This window comes from Syzygium oleosum, unplaced genomic scaffold (genome assembly GCF_021117445.2).
Source record: "Syzygium oleosum isolate NSW1041296 unplaced genomic scaffold, Sole_v2.1 Sole_v2.58, whole genome shotgun sequence".
NCBI lineage: Eukaryota > Viridiplantae > Streptophyta > Magnoliopsida > Myrtales > Myrtaceae > Syzygium > Syzygium oleosum.
Window position 1 is genome coordinate 1,096,805 of NW_026607542.1, and position 22,743 is coordinate 1,119,547.

Below are 22,743 nucleotides of genomic sequence, written 5' to 3' on the forward strand. Positions count from 1 at the left end.
TAGTGGGCCTTGATTGTGCAAGATCGTGTGCTCTAAATGCGTGAATGATGTGCCGTGCCAAATTGTGTTCATTTGAGAACTGGACATACTCTTGAAATGTCGATTGGTCTTATTGTGGCACAATTGAGCATGTCGTGGCCACGTTGATTGGAGTACTCGTGATTGAAAATTGAGTGACCTTTATGCATGATTTTGCATATCACATATTGGAATTGGGCTTAAATCATGAGTTTTGAGAATGCACGTGCCTGACATGAACATTTGATCGCCTAAATTGCCCTGATGCATTTTACGCGGGGTTCAGATAAAAATTTGTGGTGTGCACGTGTGGTCATAATGAGTCCTGATGCGTTTTACGCGGGACGGTACCCGGTTCTACTGGAAGACGGCCAACCTGATGCGTTTTACGCGGGTTTTGGTCCGTGAGGAGATCGGTGTTGCGCCTGATGCGTTTTGACGCGGGCTAGAGACACTGGGCCTGATGCGTTTTACGCGGGCCATGGAGTGTTGGTTATTAAGAAATAGACCTGATGCGTTTTACGCGGGTCGAGCTGAAATTGACAATGAACTGCGTGCCAGAGTGCATTATTGTGCCAAATCATGAGCATTACATGTGTGCCAAAACGTGTTGGCGGTTGTGTGAGCCGGTGATTCGTGTGTAAAAAGGGGCACTAATGGGTTGAGCACGCGCATGGCGTACGTGTGACAGGCGTGTGCGCGTATGTGCCGTGATTATCATTATGGAATGTCTAACCTGCAGGGTTATTATATGCTCGATCTGGGCCCGAGGGCCTCGGTCAATTGTTTGTCATTATTGCTGGTTGTTTATAGCGGTTTTCTGTCAGGAGGTGCATGTTAGCCTAGTTTCAGTTTAGGGGTTTTTACTTACTGAGATTTGTCTCATAGTTGTTAAAAATCCAACTTTTCAGACCCCCGACCCTGATATGGCAGAGGCGCCAGTGCGTTTCGGGATCCCCCATTTTATCGAGAAGACTATGTCCATACATCCCGTAGGGAACGGGAATATGTACATTAGATACTATACCTTAGTATGGGTAGATGTTGGGGAGATAGTATCTGAGACCCACGAGTATGTTGCATGGTGTTATAAAACGTTTAATGGGGAAGAGACCGGGCCCCTTCAGACTTTTGATATCCCATTTAACGGAGAAGGTGAGATTGACCCCTAGTGTCCTGATGGTGGTGTAGTGCACCCTGTCACTTCATCTGAGGAGAGTGCGAGTTCGGATGGTGCACCTATAGAGTATGAGGTAGATGATCTGGAGCCGATGGAAGCAGAGGAAGAACCAGAACCCATGGAGCAGGAGATGGAGCTGGAGGACGACGTGGAGCCGATGGACGCGAATGAGGATGCCGCGGAGGTTGAGTCCGAGCTGGACTCATTAGATTCAGAGGAGGAGCTACCTGATAGCTCTTCATCCTCCGAGTCTTCTGGTTCCGACCCGGACTGGGTCCCCTAGGAGAGCCTCAGCTTTGGATAGGACGAGCTGTACCTTTTTTATTAGAGCCTAGTCTTAGTTAGTTGTCTAACCCTCTCAGGCCACTGTCCCTTTTTGTTCTAGTGGCTGTTGTTCTGGTGGGTTCTTTGTTGTTTTTTTGTAATGGATATTGTATATATTTTAGTGCTAATGCAAAAGTATGTTTTTACTTATATTGGTTTCCGTTGTTGTGCTATCCATGGTTGTCTTATATTATCGTACGGGTGTATATATATCTATTTGTGTATATACGTTGCTTCCGCTTGTGTAATAATCTTTGTGTTGAGCGTTGGGTCGGCGATGCGTCCTGGGACGTCGCACTAAATTCGACCTATGCGGGGGATGCTGGCGTTTCGTGGGGTACGGGGCGTGACAACAACCCTGTTAAGAACCACCCCACACTAGGGCAAATTAGGAGGTTCACGGTTGACATTTATGGAGAATAGGATCAACAAAGATTTTATTGCATACAGTTGCATCAATCTTTCTGTGATAACCTCAGATGAATTCATATGGAAGCTCACAACATCCCAAGAGGAAGAAGAGCATTTCGTTTCCATAATCCCAAACACATTTATCTTTAGCAAAGCCCAATTAAGCCTGAATATTCATTTCAGAACCCCAAGTTGGTGATCATCTCTTTGTACCGGAGCATGAGCATATGATCCACTTTAATAAATAGAAAACAAAAGGGCAGAACACAGAGTCCTTAGAATACAAAAAGATCAAGGACAAAGGAGTTTGGGGCATGAAAAAGCAGTGTGCCTGGTAAAAGCAAGGCCAATGCCCAGAAAAATGAGCAAAAAGAAAAGAAAGAAAAAGCATTCAAAACAAAGAATGACAGAAGTCAAGTCAAAAGCAAAGCAAAAGTTGTGAAAAATCGAAAGTCACAACAAATCAGTGATTGAAAAAAAATCTCGATGAAAGTTTAAGTGACTCTTGTGTTCATGCTAAGAAAAGATCCCTAGTGGACAAAGAAAAAGGGTGGTGATGCCAAGAAGATTACCAGTTTCACAAAAACCCCGAATTCAAAAACAATTGAGCCCTTTGAGCCTACCTAATACCAACACTACAATCTCTCCCCAAAGACTCTTCAGATTGGGATGTCGAGAGTGAAAATATGATTTCATGACAGGAAGTCATCACTCAAAGAAGTGTATGCAATATTATTTTGTCTTATTCTCGAGGTTCTTAACTTGTAGACCCGAAGTCAGACATGATGAAATCCTTTTCTTGGCCTCAGAATGCCTATCCTTTGAATAGCCATTGACCAAGCCAACATTACAACCTTTCGAAAGACCTTATTGGATCAATTGGATTGTATACATTGCGAATATCTCCGAATGCCTAAGGATTGGTTAAGAGAGATAAAATTGAGGGATATCAGATCAGTCCCCTTTCAATCAAATGAAGAAAAAATCAAATTCATAGATTGAAACAAATCCTTTCTAATGAAGGTCTTCATAATGATTATTTCAAGCATTTCTTGAAAATTTGCAAGCATTTTGCTCAAATACTTCCTTTAGAAGGAAATTTGATTGCCTGAAATGCATTTAATACAAAGAATGCATATTTCAAAATTAGGTTTCAAATAGTTTTTGGTCAACTTAAAACCAAGTTTTCAAATAGTTTGTGGTAAGCTAAAAGAAAAACCATATTTCAAATGATTTTGATTAATTTCAAAACTACTTTTCAAAATAGTTTTTGGTCAACTAAAAATCATATCAAGGTTAGTGAAACCTCAAAATCACAAAAACTCACAGTTAATGCATTCATTGAAATCTTCCTAAAGTCCTACCGTTGAGGAACCATTAGGCAAAATCCAAGTCCTATTGGCAAGGAGCCTTTAGGCAACTTCCAAAATCCTACGGGTTAGGAATTACATGGCAAGTCTCCAAAATTCAAGTCCTATTTGGCGAAGAGCCATTAGGCAAATTTCAAGTCTATTTGGCGAGGAGCCACTAGGCAAAACAGATATTCTAAAGTAAGTTGCACTTCGTAGCCTCTGAGTGATGATTCTCATGAGTGATCGCGATTTTGCAGCTTTGAATATGGTGATTTTTATAGTCTTACCAAGTGTTCGTAACATGTAGCTTTGGATGACTTCTTGGGCCTAAAACATGGCCTCGTTATAGTTCTTCTGAGTGATCGCGGATTTGTAGCCTCGGAGAATTGACCCTCTGTAAGTGATCACAAACCGTAGCTTCAGAAAACTATTACACAAGTCCTATAGGCGAGGAGCCCCTAGACAAATTCAAGTCCTACTGGTGAGGAACCACTAGATAAATTAAAGTCCTACAGGCGAGGAGCCCGTAGGCAAATTCAATTCCTACTGGAAAGGAACCACTAGGTAAAATTCAAAATCCTACAGGCGAGGAGCCCCTAGGCAAATTCAAGTTCTATTGGTAAGGAACCACTAGGCAAAATTCAAGTCCTATAGGCGAGGAGCCCCTAGGCAATTTCGAAGTCCTATAGGTGAGGAGCCCCTAGGCAAATTCAATTCCTACTGGTGAGGAACTACTAGGTAAAATTTAAATTCTTACAGGCGAGGAGCCCCTAGGCAAATTCAAGTCCTACTGGTGAGGAACCACTAGGTAAATTAAAGTCCTACAGGCGAGGAGCCCCTAGGCAAATTCAAGTCCTATTGGTGAGGAACCACTAGGCAAAATCCAAGTCCTATAGGCGAGGAGCCCCTAGGCAATTTTGAAGTCCTATAGGTGAGGAGCCCCTAGGCAAATTCAATTCCTACTGGTGACGAACCACTAGGTAAATTTTAAATTCCTACAGGCGAGGAGCCCTTAGGCAAATTCAAGTCCTACTGGTGAGGAACCACTAGGTAAATTAAAGTCCTACAGGCGAGGAGCCCCTAGGCAAATTCAAGTCCTATTGCTGAGGAACCACTAGGCAAAATCCAAGTCCTATAGGCGAGGAGCCCCTAGGCAAATTCAAAGTCATATAGGTGAGGAACCACTAGGCAAATTTCAAGTCCTAGTTGGTGAAGAGCCACTAGACAAAAATCCAAAGTCCTATAGATGAGGAACCACTAGGTAAATTTCAAAGTCCTATATGTCACGCCTCGTACCCCACAACGCGCGAGCATCCTACACGAAGGTCAAATTTGATACGACGTCCCAGGACGCGTCGCCGACCCAACGCCCAACGCACAGAGCATTGCACATGCGAAAGCAACGTATAAAAATATATATATATATACACCCGTACAATATACAAGATAACCAAGGATAGCACAACAGCACTGGAAATCAATATGATTAAAAACATATACATTTTTATTACCATCAAAATATACATCACTTAATTACAAGGAGTACAACATCAACTCAAAAACTTATTAATAGCCACTAGGTCAAAAAGGTCAGTGGCCAGGGTCAGGGATGCTACACTGAGATGGGGCTCTGGTCAAAAAGTTACAGCCCGACCTATCTAGAGCTGAAGCTAATCTAGAGAACCCAGTCCGGGTCAGAATCGGAGGACTCATAGGACGAAGAACTGTCAGGCATCTCCTCCTCTGAATCTATGGCCTCCAGCTCAGCCTCCGGCTCAGCATCCTCCTTGATCGGCTGCCCTAACTCCTCGTCCAACTCTGCTCCATCGTCCGGCTCCGGATCAATATCCCAATCATCTGGCTCCATGTCCATCGGATCGAGCTCTTCCATCTCATGCTCAACGGTTACACCGCCAGAACTCACACTCTCCTCGGCTGAGGTATCGGGATCTACTACCTGTCCATCGGAGCCCTGTGGGTCAAACTCCCCCTTTCCAGTAAACGGAATGTCACACGTCCGAAGAGGCCCGAGCTCTACTCCGTCCACATTTCTAAAACACCACGCCACATACTCGTGGGTCTCATAGTGTGTCTCCCCGACATCGACCCATACTAAGGTATAGTATCTAATATACATCTCCCCATTCCCTATTGGAAACACAGACATCGTCTTCTCAAGCTGATGGGGGATCCCAAAACGCATTGGCACCTCTGGCATCTCAGGGTCGGGGGTTTGAAATAGTGGGTTTATACAATAATGAGACAAGTCTCAGCGAGTAAAATCCCTAAACCGAAACTAGGCTAACATGCACCTCCTGACAGGCCACAATTCACACAATACAAATACTGCAAACAAAGGACCTAGGCCTTCGAGCCCGGATCGAGCATACAATTGACCCTGCAGATTAGGCATTTCATAATAATATTCACGGCACATACGCGTACACACGGGTCACACGTACGCCATACACATGCTCATGTTCATTAATGTCTGTCTCACGCACGAATCACCGGCACGCACATTAGCCACCGCACTCCGGCACACATTTGCCATGCTCATGAATTTCCTCACACCAAGCACTCTGGCTTACGGCTCATTTTCAGTCATAAACCGACCCGAAGGCCACGACCCGAAGGCTCACAACACTCCGCGGCCCGCGCCAAAGCGCATCCGGCCCAGTGTCTCTAGCCCGCGTCAAAACGCATCAGGCGCAACACCGATCTCCTTACGGACCAAAACCCGCGTAAAACGCATCAGGCTGGCCGTCTTCCGGTAGAACCGGGTACCGTCCCGCGTAAAACGCATCAGGACTCATTATTAACACACGTGCACACAGCCAATTTTTATCTGAATCCCGCGTAAACCACATCAGGGCAATTAGGCGATTACATTTTCATAACAGGCACGTGCATTTCCAACACTCATGATTCAAGCCCAAACTCGATGTATGATGTGCAAGGTCATGCATAATGGGCACTCGATTTCCATCATGAGTACATAATTCAATGTGGCCACGACATACTCATTAGGTGCCATGATATGCTCACTAGCCATGACATGCCACAAATATGCTAAAATAGGTTCAATTCGCATCTCATCGGCATGTTCCAATATTCAATTGAGGCATTTCAACACGGCACATCAATTATGTAATTGGTACAACACAATCTAGCACATTTAAGGCCCGATTTTTAATTACATTTTCGGCCATTACAGAGTACACACGTGGCATCACAAAATTGGACACAATCAAATGTCAATCAGCCATTGAATTGATAAATTCACGCAAACATGGCAAAGGTCCAATCAAATCATAACTTAGCCAAATTAATCAAATTCGGACTAAAGGGGCAGCCACCAAACAGCCAACATTAGGGCACTAATCCTCCTCCTAATCAACTTATTTAACTCCCAATATATCCTAAAACCATCCACTAAACATCAGCCTGTAATCAAGTCTGAAACCAACCTAATTAACCCCTAAAATTGTCCTAATCCGTCTAGAAATGCCACATTAGTCCTAATTAAAGTTTAGGAGTTAACACTCACTCTAACTAAGCTCCAAGCTCAACTAAACGACAGGGAACGAGTGGCCAATCGCCGACATACGGCGGAATCGGCGGCGGCGTTCCGGTGGCGTCTGCGGCGGCGTTCCGGTGGCGTCTATGGCGGCGTTCCGGTGGCGTCTATGGCGGCGTTCCGGTGGCGTCTACGGTGGCTAGAACGGCGGACCGGCGAGGGCGGCTTGCTCGGGCGGTGGTGGCTGATTCGGCGGTCCCTCGGCCCAAACGAGAGAGAGAAAGGGACGGTGAGGGTGAGATGGAACAGTGGGGTGACGTTGGGGCGAACGGCGGCGGTCGAGCAGCGGAACGGCGGCGACGTGCACGGCGGGCGGCGTCTCGGCCGAGAGGGAGGGAAAGAGAGAAATTTTCGGGAGAGAGGGAGAGGAGAAAAAGGGTTGGCCGGGGAGTGAGGGAGGTAACGAGGGAAAAACAAGCTCATTAATGGGTCAAAGAAGTTTGACCATAATTTCCAAAATTCCACTTTTGCCCCTTAATACTTGGCTCACACTTATCCTTATCCAAAAAGCTAGGGGCAAATTAGTCCAACTAAAATGGCATTATTGGGCTGATACAACATATAAAAATCCTTAATTTAATCCTCAAATTCACCCAAAATTAGGAATACCCTATTTTAGCCTAGGGGCAAAATGGTCATTTTCCGATTTCGGGCCGAATTTTCTTTTTTCGACCGTACTAGCCCCAAATGTAACATCCTGAATTTCGATCAATTTCCGGGATCAAAGAGATTGATAATATTCTCATTAAATTTTAGTAAGTCTCGCCCGGAACGGATCCTTCACGGGATACTGACCAATAGGGAATGGCTAACTAGGAAAATGGTACGTGGACCAGGGACCCGATCGCGAATCGAGCACCGATTTCGAGAAACGACGAGGAAATATTTTGGGCCAATGTGGGCCGATCCTAGGAAAGTAACTGATTTAGTTTGGCCAATGACGTACGATCGGATCGCGGGTGATTCCGCACAACCGAGAGTACGCGTGGCAAAAAATCCCGATCTTAAACCGAACGATCGCGACCTCCGGAACTAGCGATAATTCCTCGCGTTCTCCCGGTAATTGAGACCGTCACGACTCGAATAACCCTAGGTCGATACGCGTGACCCTTAAACAGCCGCCCGTTAGTGAGAGACCCTAAAATTGTAATTGAGCAATTTTGATTGCGGAATTGGATCCGGACTTGGATGTCAAATTTCGTGGACGTGCGCGACTATTTTTGCGAGGACGACGTCATTTTAGTGTAGCCAATGATATTTGGGGTCGGTACGGTCGAAAAATGGAAATTCGTCCCGAAATCGGAAAATGACGATTTTGCCCCTAGGCCTATTTTTGCTATTCCGAATTTTGGAGGTTATTTTGGGGATTAAATTGGGATAAGGATCAGCTCAATAATTCAAAATATTGATGACCAAAATGCCCTTGGATATTTTGGTTTAGGTTTATGTGAACCAAGTATTTGAGGGGCAAAGTGGGAATTTAGAAAAGTTGGTCAAACCCCCCCATTTAAGACCAATATTTCTCTCTCTCTTCCTCATTCTCACCTCACCACCGGCCAGCCCCTCTCCTCCCACACCATTCTCTCCTCTCTTCCTCTCTCTCGGCCAAGTTCGCCGATTGCCACTGCCGGCCGCCGTGCCGCTTGTTCACCGAGCACTACCATCACCCGACTGTCTCGTCTCTCTCTCCCTTTCCCCTAGGCCGCCGGACCAGCCCCTCGGCCGCGTGGAAGGAGCCATCGCCGCCGCTCGTCGGACCGCCGCAGGAGAAGCAAGTCGCCGCCGCCGTGAGCCGCCGCTTGGACCGCCGTGTCCCCCACCGGTTCAGCCGCCTCTTGGAGCCTAGGATTAGGTGAGTATTTAACCCTAAACCTTAATTATGACTATTATGCATTTCTAGATAGGTTTAGGGTATTTAGTGATTAATTAGTGCAATTTAGGGGTAATTAGCGGCTAGCTAATTATGGCTGATGTGGTGGTGGATTATGTGATGATTTGGGGTTCCAATATGTTGATTTCAATGTGGTTTAGTGCCCTAGAATGGGCTGTTTCATGGCTGGAATAATTGGGATTAAATGGCCTAAGTTTGGCTAATTTATGCTTGATTAGTGGCTAATTATTGGAGGCCGAATTGGTGATGATTTGGGGAGTCTAATGGAGTGTTTTATGGATAATTATTGGCCTAGAATGACCTGATTTGGTGGCTGTCCATGAGGAAATTAATTGGACTTAGGTGGATTAATGGGGAGCTTAATCGTGAAATTGCCGTGAATGTCGTGTTGTCCGATTGATGGTTGATTTGTGTTGATTTAGATGTCAATTTCATGATGTCAGGTCGTGTATTGTTAGTGGCCGAATACGAGGTGGAATGGCGGGCCTCGAATGTGCAAGCTTACATTGTGTTAATCGCACTTTTTAAATGCCATTGGTGTGCCGGGTTCGATTTGGACTAAATTGATAAATTGAGAAGCTTAATGGGATGTTTTGAGGTTGAGTTATGACCGAGAATGACCGGAATCGATGGCTGCCCATGTAGGGTTTAATTGGCCTAAGTTTAGACGAATTGGGGTCTAATGAGAATAAATCCCGAACATGCTTCGTATTGTGCGATTAGTGGCTGATTTGATGACTAATTAAGGAGTTTAATGAGGTATTTAAGGCTAGATGAATCGATTTAGTGGCTGTCCATATTGGGAATTTACTGGACTAAGTATGGACAAATTGGCATTTAGTTGTGTGATTGCCGGGAATGCCCGGAATGACCTAGATTGGTTGATTTGTGCTCAATTGTATATTGCCATGCCGCGTGTTCATGTGGCCGATTAGTGTGGCATGTGATTGGCCAATAATTGGCGTGAATTATATTGCCCAAGTATGTGATTTATGTGTGCCAAAGTCGTGCCATGCAAGATTGTATTGCATTGAATAATTGGGCTTGCTAGCATGTTAATTGGGTATGTGTGGTTGAATTGGGCAAGCTCTTGGTGGCACTGAGCATTTTGTATCGCACATTGACCTTGGCATGAATTATTTATGTGCCTATGTTGAGTTGAATGCCGTGTGGTTGTTTGGGCTTTTGGTGATTGATTGTTAAGTGCCGAAGTTGGATCATAAGGATCTCGGCCCTATGTGAGTACATGGGGAATTCATATATTATTGAGCCATGTATACTTGTTGAGAATGACCCATGAGCCGTATATATGCGGGGGGTCTGGACAGTGGTGTGATCCGTGAGCCGTATATATGCAGGGATCTGGACAGTGGAATAGCCCGTGAGCCGTGAGAATGCGGGGGGTCCTGTCTATTACGTTGTGATTGGTGTGATCCGTGAGCCGTATATATGCGGGGGATCTGGACAGTGGAATAGCCCGTGAGCCGCGAGAATGCGGGGGGTCCTGTCTATTATATTGTGACTAATATGCTATGGCCCAAGCGCTAAGGTGCGTAGTGAGGGTTGGATAGTGTGATTTGAGAACTTGAGGGATTGTGCCACGTGGGAGTTGAAGAGTTGATTTCTATGCCTTTAGTACAAAGCCTTGCCTTGATGCGTGTGGTTGTGAATTGGAGACTACTCTGTACTTGAGTCGAGGTAATTAATGCTGCCGTGTGCCAATGTGCATTATTGAGCCAGAGCATGAGTATGTGCATGGGCAAGTGTGCGAACATGTGCGTACCGGTGACTCGTATGTAAGGCAGGCACTAATGAGTATGAGCATGCGTATGGCGTACGTGTGACCAAGTGCGTTCGCGTATGTGCCATGGGTATTATTATGAATTGTCTAACCTGTAAGGTCAGTGATGTACTCGATCTGGGCCCGAGGGTCTAGGTCAATTGTTGTTGCACTGTAGTGTGTTTAGTTTGCCTGTCAGGAGGTGCATGTTAGCCTAGTTTAGATTTAGGGGGTTTTACTCACTGAGATTCTGTCATAGTTGTTTAAACCCCATTTTTCAGACCCCCAGACTTGAGGATGGCAGGCGTGCCGATTCGTTTTGGGATCCTGGACCGGATAGATCGTTCGGTGACCAAGTACCCCGGTTGGAACGGGGAAATTTATATGGCAAAAGGACACTATAAGTGCCATAACTTGTGTACGGAGATCACTTTGGTGCCATAACTTTTTTTCGGATCACTTTGGTGCCAAGTCGGAGGAAAAACGATCACTTAAGTGTCATAAGTGTTTTTTTGGATCACTTCAGTGCTAAAATTTTTGAAAAACGATCACTTAAGTGCTAAATTTTTTTTAAAACGATCATTTAAGTGCTAAAATTTTTGAAAAACGATCACTTAAGTGCCAATCTCCGACGAGCCACGTCAGCTTCAGAAATTAATAAAAAAAATGCCACGTCAGATTTCTGGCGAAAAATTGTGTACGGCACCGGAGTTGGCACTTAAGTGATCGTTTTTCAAAATTTTTAGCATTAAAGTGATTGAAAAAAAAACTTATGGCACCAAAGTGAGCGCCGTACATAAGTTATGGCACTTGTAGTGTTCTTTTGCCAAATTTATATTATAGTCGTCTCTAAACCATTTGATTTTGTGCTTATGCTATAAATGAATATTGTATATCTTTGTTATTAATGAAAGTTGTAATTCTTATTTGTCGCTACCCTTGGTCTAGTGTTGTTTGTTTTGTACGGGTGTATGTTGCCTCCGCATGTGCCTTATTCTCTGTGTTGGGTGTTAGGTCAACGACACGTCCTGGGACGTCGCACTCAAATTTGACCTACGTTGGGATGCTCGCGCACCATGGGGTTCGGGGCGTGACACCAAATATATGTGGCCACACTAAAATGACGTCATCCTCGCAAAATAGTCGCTCACGACCCCGAAATCCGACATCCAAGTCCGGATCCAATTCCGTGATCAAAATTGCTCAATTTAAAATTTTAGGGTCTCTCACTAATGGACGATTGTTTAGGGGTTACGCATATCGACCTAGGGTTACTCGAGTCGTGACGGTCTCGATTACCGGGAGAACGTGAGGAATTATCACTAGTTCAGGAGGTCGCGATCGTTCGGTTTAAATTCGGGATTCGTTCGCCACGCGTACTCTCGATCGTGCGGAATCACCCGCGATCCGATCGTACTTCATTGGCCAAACTAAATCCGTCACCCTCTTAGGATCGGCCCACGTTGGCCCAAAATATTTCCTCATCGTTTCTCGAAATCGGTGCCCGATTCGCGATCGGGTCCTCGGTCCACGTACCGTTTCCTAATTAGCCATTCCCTTCCGGTCAGTATCCCGAGAGAGCTCAATTTCGAGCGAGACTTACTAAAATTAAATGAGGAATAATATCAATATTATTGATCCCGGAAATGAGTCGAAATTCGGGATGTTACAACTCTTTCCCCCTTACAAAAATTTCGTCCTCGAAATTTGCAATTCAAACCTATCTACTCAAACATATGGGGGTGATGACGTCTCATGGCCTCTTCGCTTTCCCAAGTGACACCTTCGGTTCCATGGTGCTCCCATACGACCTTGACCATCGGGATCGTCTTATTCCGAAGTACACGCTCTTTTCTGTCTTCGATCCTGACTGGCCTCTCCACGTACGACACCCGGTCATCCACGTCTATCTCCTTATACCTTAGAACGTGGGTCGGATCTAGCTCATACTTTCTCAACATTGACATGTGGAAAACATTGTGAACTTGGGACAGGTTGGGTGGCAAGGCAAGTCGGTAAGCCATATCGCCAATCTTCTCCAGAATTTCAAATGGACCGATAAACCTTGGACTTAACTTTCCTTTCTTGCCGAATCTGGATAATCCTTTCATAGGCAACACCTTGAGAAATACGTGATCTCCCACTTGAAACTCCAAAAGTCGTCGCCTCCGATCGGCATAACCTTTCTGGCGACTCTGCGCAGTCCTTAACCTTTCCGTGATAATTTCAACTGCTTCAACTGACTGCTGAACTAATTCTGGCCCTGTCATACTCCTTTCCCTGACTTCATCCCAGTATACTGGCGTCCTACACACCCTGCCATACAAGGCTTCAAACGGTGCCATCTGAATGCTTTGCTGGAAGCTATTATTATAGGTAAATTCTACCAGGTGCAGCTGTTCTTCCCATTTACCCTGGAAATCCAAAACACAGGCACGCAACATATCTTCCAAAGTCTGAATCGTCCTCTCAGACTGGCCATCCGTCTGCGGATGATAGGCAGTACTAAACTGCAACTTCGTTCCTAAGGCCGATTGCAAACTTTTCCAAAAGTTGGCCGTAAACCTCGGATCTCGGTCCGACGTGATCGATACTGGTACTCCATGCAATCTGACGACCTGTCGAACATACAATTCTGCGTACCTTTCCAATTCAAAATCCTTTCGCACCTCCAGGAAGTGTGCTGACTTAGTCAGTCGATCCACTATCACCCAAATGGAATCATGTCCTCTCTAGCTTCTTGGTAGTCCCGAGACAAAATCCATCGTGATGTGTTCCCATTTCCATTCAGGGATTTCTAACGGCCTCAACAACCCTCCTAGCTTACAGTGCTATGCCTTCACTTGTTGGCATGTCAAGCACTTGGCCACATGCTTGGCCACATCTTTCTTCAGTCCATTCCACCAATAGTGCTGCCGCAAATTCTGGTACATCTTTGTACTACCTGGGTGGATACTGTAATTACTGCGATGTGCCTCACTTAAAATCCCCTCCTTAAGTTCCAAATCATCAGGCACACACAATCGCCCTCGGAACTTCAAAATTCCGTCCTCACTCACCTGGAAGTCCGGCTTTCTAATAGCGGCGTCCATTCTGACGATCTTTTGTATTTCTTGGTCCGTAGATTGGAGTGCCTTAATCCTCACCTGGATCTCCGGTTCAATTCTCAATGTGGCCATCAGACTAGACATCTGGCTCATCTCAAATTTAAACTCCGAGTCTCTGAGTCTTTCCAGCAAAGTCCATTCTTTGACCATCATATGCACCATACTTGACTTGCGACTTAGAGCATCTGCTACTCGGTTTGCCTTCCCTGGGTGATACAAGATGTCGCAGTCGTAATCTTTCAAAAGTTCTATCCATCGGCGCTGCCTCATATTTAACTCCTTCTGTGAGAACAGGTACTTGAAGCTTTGATGATCAGTGTAAATCTGGAACTTTTCTCCACACAAGTAGTGCCTCCAGATCTTAAGGGCAAAGACAATCGCTGCCAATTCTAAATCATGCGTCGGGTAATTCATTTCATGTGGCCTCAACTGGCGCGACGCATATGCGACTACCTTTCCATACTGCATCAGAACACAACCAAGTCCTCTTAGCGACGCATCGCTGTAGACCTCAAATCCTCCTGGCCCAGATGGGATGGTCAATACCAGAGCAGTTGTAAGTCTATGCTTCAACTCTTGGAAACTTTTCTCACACTTATCGTCCCATACGAACTTAGATTCCTTCTTCAACAATCGCGTCAATGGCATGGCTATCGATGAGAATCCTTCTACAAAACGCCGATAATAACCAGCCAGTCCTGAGAAACTTCGGATTTCTATCACTGACGTCGGTCTTGGCCACTTCATTACTACCTCAATTTTCGTCGGGTCCACAGAAATTCCATCTCCTGAAACTATGTATCCAAGAAACGCCACTCTGCTTAGCCGAAACTCACACTTACTGAACTTGGCAAAGAGTGCGTGTTCTGTTAAAGTCCGTAGCACTTCAGTCAAATGCATATCATGCTCTTCCGGGCTTTTCGAATACACCAAAATGTCGTCGATGAACACTATGATGAATCTGTCCAAGAACTCCTTGAACACTCTGTTCATTAGATCCATAAAAGCTGCAGGGGCATTGGTCAATCCGAAGGGCATCACTGTAAACTCATAGTGCCCGTACCGCGTCCTAAAAGCGGTATTAGGTATGTCCTCCTTTCGGATTCTCAACTGATGGTATGCGGTCCGCAAATCAATCTTAGAAAACACGGACGCTCCTTGCAATTGGTCAAATAGGTCGTCGATCCTCGGCAGTGGGTACTTATTCTTAATCGTCACTTGATTCAACTGCCGGTAATCAATGCACAACCTCAATGTCCCGTCCTTCTTCCTCACAAACAGGAACGGTGCTCCCCATGGAGACACACTAGGACGAATGAAACCTTTGTCCAACAATTCCTGCATCTGGACTTTCAGTTCTTTAAATTCTGATAACGACATCCGATACGGTGTCTTTGAAATCGGTTCTGTGCCCGGGGCTAATTCTATCATAAATTCCACTTCCCGCTCCGGTGACAAACCAGGCAATTCCTGAGGAAAAACTTCGGGGAAATTGCACACTACCGGTATCTCTTCCAACTTAGGTTCTGCCACGGTCGGATCAATCACGTTCACCAAATATCCCTCGCATCCTTGATCCAACAACTTAGTTACTTCGAGCGAGGAAATCCAAGGGATCGAGGTTCCTTCTCGGTTTCCCTAAAACTCAAATCTAGGGTGTCCAATCGGATTAAACTGGATCACCCTATTGCTGCAATCCACTACAGCTTTCTGTTTAACCAGCCAATCCATTCCAACTATCACATCAAAATTGAACATGGCCAACACTGCCAAGTCGATGCTTTCTTCTCTACCCCCAATCACTATTTTACAACTAGGACACTCCAACGACACTACCTGGTTAGCCGGTGGGGGATTCCCGGCTTGATTCCCTATTCGATTTTGCTGCTGATGCCCTGGGGGTCCTGAGGAGCGCTGCTGGGGACAGTTTCGAATCTGATGCTCTAAACTTCCGCACTTGAAACAAGCCCCAATTCGGTTTGATTGCTGGTTAGGCTTCCCAATGTTCCTTCTAAGTGGCGGGACGAAGCGCCGATTCCCTGCCATCGGCTTCTTTCCCAAACGACGGTTATCCCTGATCTGAGCAAACCGCGATCCAGATGCGGCTGCCCTGTCTACCTGGTCCCGCTCAAGAGCCTAAGCTCTATCATATATATCCTCATAGGTCCTCAAATCGGCCGGTATCAACTGGGTACGAATGTCAGGTTTCAACCCTTCCCGGAACCTTCGTGCCTTATCCTCGGGATGCTCCACCATCCTCGGCGCAAACTTAGACAACCTAGCGAATTCCGCCTCATATTGATCTACCGTCATCTGACCTTGGCGGAGTCGCATAAACTCTGCTATCTTCCTTTCCCTAGCACTTTCCGAGAAGTATTTTCCATAAAAATTTTCAGTGAACACGGCCCAAGTCTGGGCGACACCTTCCGGAAATACTCTACCCCTGGTGGCCTTCCACTAATCATTTGCGTTTTCCTGCAATTGGTATACCGCTAGGGTCACTTTTTCGGTCTCAGTGCACCCCAACACCTCAAATGCTTTCTCTAATTCCTCTACCCATCTTGGTGCAGCCTCGGGGTCACCTTTTCCAGTAAACTTAGGCAGCTTTAGCTTTAGAAACTGTTCAACTAATTGGTGCATCTATCTGTTTACCGCCATATGGGCTTGCCCCTGATTAGCATCATTCTCATTCACAGCAGCGGCGGCTATAGCCTCAGCAGCCTGGGCAAAGGTGGTAGCCCTTTCCTGAGCCTATCTACCCATAACATTCCCTATTCCCTGTAAGGTCTGAATCACATCCTCCAATCTAGTATCTCTGGCCTCTTGGCCTCCTGCACTGGGTTGCCCTTGGGGTTCCTTTCCTCGTCTCCTCATGGTACCGATCTCACTACCCGCCTACCTGCTATAATTCCACCAGGAATTAGAGACCTAAACTAAACTAAACCGGTCTAAGGTCCTAAGCAGGCAGCTAGCATAACAACAATCAATCACTCAGCATGCGGTTAAGCACAAACAACACAGGACCTCAAACAAGGAGGTACACATACTCACCTCAGGTCCTGCCGCACCTGCACTTCATGGGTCAATTTACTCAATCAATCAACCAAGACACAAACAGTCAGGAGGTACACTTAGCACACGAGGTCACCCTATTGGCTACCCAAGTTATCGCTCCTTATCACTCCAGACTTCGACCTGATTGGATCGAGCTGACCTTGCTTTGATACCAAATCAAACGGGGATGTCACGCCCCGTACCCCACGATGCGAAACATCCCACTAGAAGGTCGAATTTGTGCGACGTCCTAGGACGCGTCGCCGACCCAACGCTCAAGCACTCAGAGAATCATTTCACAAGCGGAAGCGACGTATATAAACATGTATATATACCCGTACAATATACAAGATAACCAAGGATAGCACAACAGCACTGGAAATCAATATGATTAAAAACATATACATTTTTATTACCATCAAAATATACATCACTTAATTACAAGGAGTACAACATCAACTCAAAAAACTGATTAACAGCCACTAGGTCAAAAAGGGTCAGTGGCCAGGGTTAGGGATACTAGACTGAGATGGGGCTCTGGTAAAAAAAAAGTACGGCCCGATCTATCTATAGCTGAGACTATCCTAAGGGACCCAGTCCGGGTCAGAATCGGAGGACTCAGAGGACGAAGAACTGTCAGGCATCTTCTCCTCTGAATCTATGGCCTCCAGCTCAGCCTCCGGCTCAGTATCCTCCTCGATCGGCTGCCCTAACTCCTCGTCCAACTCTGCTCCATCGTCCGGCTCCAGATCAATATTCCAATCATTTGGCTCCATGTCCATCGGATCGAGCTCTTCCATCTCATGCTCAACGGGTACACCGCCAGAACTCACACTCTCCTCGGCTAAGGTATCGGGATCTACTACCTGTACATCGGGGCCCTGTGGGTCAAACTCCCCCTTTCCAGTAAACGGAATGTCACACGTCCGAAGAGGCCCGAGCTCTACTCCGTCCGCATCTCTAAAACACCACGCCACATACTCGTGGGTCTCATAGTGTGTCTCCCCGACATCGACCCATACTAAGGTATAGTATCTAATATACATCTCCCCATTCCCTATTGGAAACATAGACATCATCTTCTCAAGCTGATGGGGGATCCCAAAACGCACTGGCACCTCTGGCATCTCAAGGTCGGGGGTCTGAAATAGTGGGTTTATACAACAACAAGACAAGTCTCAGCGAGTAAAACCCCTAAACTGAAACTAGGCTAACATGCACCTCCTAACAGGCCACAATTCACACAATACAAATACTGCAAACAAAGGACCTAGGCCCTCGGGCCCTGATCGAGCATACAATTGACCCTGCAGATTAGACATTTCATAATAATATTCACGGCACATACACGTACACACGGGTCACACGTACGCCATACGCATGCTCATGTTCATTAATGTCTGTCTCACGCACGAATCACCGACACGCACATTAACCAACGCACTCCGACACACATTTGCCATGCTCATGAATTTCCTTACACCAAGCACTCTGGCATACGGCTCATTTTCAGTTATAAACCGACTCGAAGGCCACGACCCGAAGGCTCACAACACTCCGCGGGCCGCGCCAAAGCGCATCCGGCCCAGTGTCTCTAGCCCGTGTCAAAACGCATCAGGCGCAACACCGATCTCCTTACGGACCAAAACCCGCGTAAAACGCATCAGGCTGGCCGTCTTCCGGTAGAACCGGGGACAATAGTCGATCACAACCTCGAAATCCGACGTCCAAGTCCGGATCCAATTCCGTGATCAAAATTGCTCAATTTAAAATTTTACGGTCTCTCACTAACAGTCGGCTGTTTAGGGATTACGCATATCGACCTAGGGTTATTCGAGTCGTGACAGTCTCGATTACCGGGAGAACTTGAGGAATTATCACTAGTTCCAGAGGTCTCGATCGTTCGGTTTAAGTTTGGGATTTGTTCGCTACGCGTACTCTTGGTCGTGCGGAATCACCCGCGATCTGATTGTATGTCATTGGCCAAACTAAATCCGTCACTCTCCTAAGATCGGTCCGCATTGGCCCAAAATATTTCCTCGTCGTTGCTCGGAAATCGGTGCCCGAATTGCGATCGGGTCCCTGGTCCACGTACCGTTTCCTCATTAGCCATTCCCTTCCTATTAGTATCCCGAGAGAGCTCAATTTCGGGCGAGACTTACTAAAATTAAATGAGGAATAATATCAATATTATTATTCTTGGAAATGAGTAGAAATTTAGGATGTTACACATGGCAAGTCTCCAAAATTCAAGTCCTATTTGGCGAAGAGCCACTAGGCAAATTTCAAGTCTATTTGGCGAGGAGCCACTAGGCAAAACAGATATTCTAAGGTAAGTTGCACTTTGTAGCCTCTGAGTGATGATTCTCATGAGTGATCGCGATTTTGCAGCTTTGAATATGGTGATTTTTATAGTCGTACCAAGTGTTCGCAACATGTAGCTTTGGATGACTTCTTGGGCCTAAAACATGGTCTCGTTATAGTTCTTATGAGTGATCGTGGATTTGTAGCCTCGGAGAATTGATCCTCTGTAAGTGATCACAAACCGTAGCTTCAGAAAACTATTACATAAGTCCTACAGGCGAGGAGCCCCTAGACAAATTCAAGTCCTACTGGTGAGGAACCACTAGGTAAATTAAAGTCCTACAGATAAGGAGGCCCTAGGCAAATTCAATTCCTACTGGCAAGGAACCACTAGGTAAAATTCAAAATCCTACAGGAGAGGAGCCCCTAGGCAAATTCAAGTCCTATTGGTGAGGAACCACTAGGTAAAATCCAAGTCCTATAGGTGAGGAGCCCCTAGGCAATTTCGAAGTCCTATAGGTGAGGAGCCCCTAGGCAAATTCAATTCCTACTGGTGAGGAAACACTAGGTAAATTTTAAATTCCTACAGGCGAGGAGCCCCTAGGCAAATTCAAGTCCTACTGGTGAGGAACCACTAGGTAAATTAAAGTCCTATAGGCGAGGAGCCCCTAGGCAAATTCAAGTCCTATTGGTGAGGAACCACTAGGCAAAATCCAAGTCCTATAGGCGAGGAGCCCCTAGGCAAATTCAAAGTCCTATAGGTGAGGAACCACTAGGCAAATTTCAAATCTTAGTTGGCGAAGAGCCACTAGACAAATATCCAAAGTCCTATAGATGAGGAACCACTAGGTAAATTTCAAAGTCCTATAGGTGAGGAACCCCTAGGCAAATCCAAAGTCGTACTGGTGAGGAACCACTAGGCAAATTCAAGTCCCAAGGCGAAAAGCCGCGGGCATTCGTGGTTCGTGAGTTCGTCCTAAAATCGCGAAATCAGAATAATCATCGTAATCATCACTACTATCAATTCATGCCCTTGGATGAGCAACAAAGAAACTCTCACAAACAGGTAAGTTTCTCTCTCTCAATCATTAAGAACCTTTCAAAATGTGTTCCAAAAAGAGAACCTTTTGATTAGATCATGAATTTCAAAAGCAAAGACCCTAATCAGTTGTTGTGAAATTTCCATTTTATCTTGTTTAGTGAGTCGATTAAAAAGTCATGTGTCACCTTGTCTTTGAGATCAACCTCTAACGAGCTCAATCTCAAATAGGGGCAGCTGTTGACACCTAATTTTTAGCTCATTTTTGTCATATTTTCAAAAATTTAAAAATTAGGTCTAGGGATCTTCGCCAAGCGTAGAAACCTATTTCTAAACCAAAAAATAATTTTTTAGCATTTTTCTGGAAAAATGAAACTTGTTTTCCCCAAGCGGATTAACATGAAAGATTGTTTTAAAGATTATCTCAAAAGTGCTTTAAACAAAAAGTTTTGAAACACACATTCTTTGAGCATGCATTACGCATCAGAATTCCTTAAAAAAGGAAGTTTTGACGAAAGGCTTTGAAAATTTCATAGAAAAAGTTTGGATCAAATCAAATGGAAAGACCTTCAAATGATGAAAGGTAAGCCATATCCAAACATGTCCCCTATACACTCGAGTGAATGGAAAGACGAGTATCAGAAGGAGAGAAAACCTCATCCGAATGAAATAGGCGATATTCGCAATGATTACATGAATTGAAATGATGAAAGGCAATCATTTCATCATCCCAATTACATGATTATCTCTTGCAAACCAAATTTGAGCCTAAACAGTGAAGAAATTTTCAAAAACAACCCTGTTGAGAACCACCCCACACTAGGGCAAATTTGGAGGTTCACGTTTGACATTTATGGAGAATCGGTTTAAGAAAGATTTTATTGCATACACTTGCATCAATCTTTCTGTGATAACCTCATATGAATTCATATGGAAGCTCACAACATCCCAAGAGGAAGAAGAGCATTTCGTTTCCATAACCCCAAACACATTTATCTTTGGCAAAGCCCAATTGAGCCCGAATATTCATTTCAGAACCCCAAGTTGGTGATCATCTCTTTGCACTGGAACATGAGCATATGATCCACTTTAATAAATAGAAAACAAAAGGGCAGAACACAGAGTCCTTAGAATGCAAACAGATCAAGGACAAAGGAGTCTGGGGCATGAAAAAGCAGTGTGCCTGGTAAAAGCAAGGCCAATGCCCAGAAAAATGAGCAAAAAGAAAACAAAGAAAAAGCATTCAAAACAAAGAATGGCAGAAGTCAAGTCAAAAGCAAAGCAAAAGTTGTGAAAAATCGAAAGTCGCAACAAATCAATGATTGAAAAAAAATCTCGATGAAAGTTTAGGAGACTCTTGTGTTCATGCTAAGAAAGGATCCCCAGTGGACAAAGAAAAAGAGTGGTGATGCCAAGAAGATTACCAGTTTCACTAAAACCCTGAATTCAAAAACAATTGAGCCCTTTGAGCCTACCCAATACCAAAACTACAATCTCTCCCCAAAGACTCTTCAGATTGGGATGTCGAGAGTGAAAATATGATTTCATGACAGGAAGTCATCACTCAAAGAAGTGTATGCAATATTATTTTGTCTTATCCTCGAGGTTCTTAACTTGTAGACCCGAAGTCAGACATGATGAAATCCTTTTCTTGGCCTCAGAATGCCTATCCTTTGAATAGCTATTGACCAAGCCAACATTACAACCTTTTGAAAGACCTTATCGGATCAATTGGATTGTATACATTGCGAATATCTCCGAATGCCTAAGGATTGGTTAAGAGAGATAAAATTGTGGGATATCATATCAGTCCCTTTTCAATCAAATGAACAAAAGACCAAATTCATATATTGAAATAAATCCTTTCTAATGATGGTCTTCAGAATGATTATTTCAAGCATTTCTTGCAAATTTGCAAGCATTTTGCTCAAACACTTCCTTTAGAAGGAAATTTGATTGCCTGAAATGCATTTAATACAAAGAATGCATATTTCAAAATCAGGTTTCAAATAGTTTTTGGTCAACTCAAAACCAAGTTTTCAAATAGTTTGTGGTAAGCTAAAAGAAAAACCATATTTCAAACGGTTTTGAGTAATTTCAAAACTACTTTTCAAAATAGTTTTTGGTCAACTAAAAACCATATCAAGGTTAGTGAAACCTCAAAATCACAAAAACTCACAATTAAGGCATTCATTGAAGTCTTCCTAAAGTCCTACCGGTGAGGAACCATTGGGCAAAATCCAAGTCCAATTGGCAAGGAGCCTTTAGGCAACTTCCAAAATCCTACGGGTTAGGAATTGCATGGCAAGTCTCCAAAATTCAAGTCCTATTTGGCGAAGAGCCACTAGGCAAATTTCAAGTCTACTTGGCGAGGAGCCACTAGGCAGAACAGATATTCTAAGGTATGTTGCACTTCGTAGCCTCTGAGTGATGATTCTGATGAGTGATCGCGATTTTGCAGCTTTGAATATGGTGATTTTTATAGTCTTACCAAGTGTTCGCAACCTGTAGCTTTGGATGACTTCTTGGGCCTAAAACATGGCCTCGTTATAGTTTTTATGAGTGATCGCGGATTTGTAGCCTCGGAGAATTGACCCTCTGTAAGTGATCACAAACCGTAGCTTCAGAAAACTATTACACAAGTCCTACGGGCGAGGAACCCCTAAACAAATTCAAGTCCTACTGGTGAGGAACCACTAGGTA